General features: G+C 44.5%; 1 long non-coding RNA gene across 1 annotated transcript; it reads left to right on the top strand.

The window, feature by feature from the left end:
• Positions 1-354: 354 nt before the first annotated feature.
• LOC122000537 lies at positions 355-758 on the top strand. The gene is made up of 2 exons (XR_006117166.1): positions 355-395; positions 558-758. It is a non-coding gene; the product is annotated as an uncharacterized LOC122000537 (long non-coding RNA).
• Positions 759-2,066: the final 1,308 nt, after the last annotated feature.

Genomic DNA, 2,066 nt, shown 5'->3' with positions numbered 1-2,066 from the left:
TCCGCTCATGGGTAGTGTGACGCAGCGTGGTAGCACGTCAGGGATTCCTCCCCGTCATGGTGTACCGGGAGATGATAGCATTGCGCTCCCCCACTTATGATTTGAGGTAAGAGTATGTGTGTACTCCGACAGCATCCCGTCCATTCGGTCACTCATCAGGAGTAGTGACGTCAGAGTGCACGGTTGTCACAGCCTACCCACTCAGTCTCACAATTGTGTGTGAGATGACTGACTGCGTCAGGGGTGACCATGTCATTGACATCATATGCATTTATTTGCTTGTGTTTGCTGCACTTATATGCTACATTTTGGTTGATGCATTTGTTTGACATGCATACAGGAGGCATATTGTGTATCTAGTTTGACGACCATTTTGTTCTGGATAGGAGTTCCTGGTGAGTACAACTTCCTCATTTATCTCTCTGTTTTGCATATTTCCTATATATGATTAGGAAGCTGTATTCCATGTTTATTGCTGTTAGATATATCTTACTAGGCATGTCTATTGGTATTCGCTGAGTTGTTGAACTCACCCCCGTGGACACTATCTTTTTCAGGTACCAGGTTGTTTATGTTGTCGCTTGGAGTATCCTGCCTGCTGGTCCCATGTCACCTCAGAAGATCTGTCTTCACTGTTGTCCATTTGTAATTTTGGTATTTGTGTATCTAGCTTGTGTTTCGATTTTGTTTCCGGAGTGGTGTTTTGTGGTGTGGTGTAAGCCTAGCCGGCTAGCATGTTATATATTTTGGTTTTCTATCGTTTTTCTGCTGTTTTTTTTTTATTTTTGTTCCAGCCGAGTGGGCTGATGGTATAAACTACGTGGATGACTTTGTGTTATATTTTTATTACTGTTATTGTTCCGGCCGTGTTGGCCGAGGTATATGTGGCCCTGAAGGCTTTGTATAAATGTTTCAGATTGTCACCCGTACAGGGGAGGTGCTGCCGAAATTTCTTCAGACAGGGACTCCCCCGGGGCGTGACACCATCTTTCTCTTCCATGATAAAGTTGTTGGAAATGTAAATGGAATAAAGAGGTGGAGACGAAGAGACTCTATTGTGCAAGAGTTTAGTCCCACATTAGAAGTCTCTTGATTTTATTATTGGTTTAAATTATGACACATGCATTGTAAACATATGCATGGGGAGAGACTCTCTCACGCGTGAGTGCGCAGGGGTGTGTGCAAATCCAGGGCCCGGATTATACTGAACCAAGGTTGACTCGTGGCGAGCACGACTTGCGCATGTCGAATGTCGGACCGGTTGAGGTAAAATTTATCCAAAAGAATGAACCAATGTATTGCCACTTGAATCTTGCTCAAGGGTGTAATGGAAGCATTAATGTGAAATTAATGCTGATTCCATAACGTCTCGACATTAATGGCGGCATTAAACTCGTTAATGGTGATTTCGTAACGTCTCAGTATTAATGGTGACATTATCTCATTAATAATAATTCTGTAACGTCTCGACATTAATGAAGATATTAAACTCATTAATGGCGAAATTAAACTCAGCATTAAATGTATTGCAGGCAAGATGAGAGCTCCTATATAAGGAGGCTGGATCTTGAGCAAAGCGAAGCAAAAGCAAGAGAATTCCACCACCTTCGTTCCCCGATTCTTTTCTCTCAGTCGTGCATCCGCTCGGCTAAACTACTTGTGATAGCACTCAGGTGCATTCTCAGTTCGCCACGAACAGCCAATGCTTGGTTGCGTTCATGGTTTTGCCGTTGTATCCTGGGAAACAGACGATCCGAGAAAACCTCGAAGCACAGCCGGAGGTGGGACGAATCTGTTTCAAGGAAACTGCATCGATCGCAGGCCTCGGTCTGCTGCTCTGTTTGTCCGCTCGGTTGGACTCTTCATCTGCTGGGTCGGCCACTCGCCCTTCTGATCTGCCCAACCGGTCTCCCGCTCTACCTGTCTATCCTTCAGTCTGCTCGGACGCTTTGATTGCTCAGACTCTGAGGTCAGAAAACCAGCCCTTGTTGGCAACCTGAGATTATCTGCTCAGGTCATCTTAATTGTGAGTTGAATTTAATTCGAGTATTTAGATTCAGCTAATT

This window comes from Zingiber officinale, chromosome 7A (genome assembly GCF_018446385.1).
Source record: "Zingiber officinale cultivar Zhangliang chromosome 7A, Zo_v1.1, whole genome shotgun sequence".
Classification (NCBI taxonomy): Eukaryota; Viridiplantae; Streptophyta; class Magnoliopsida; order Zingiberales; family Zingiberaceae; genus Zingiber; species Zingiber officinale.
This window is presented reverse-complemented; position numbering and strand designations above follow the sequence as displayed.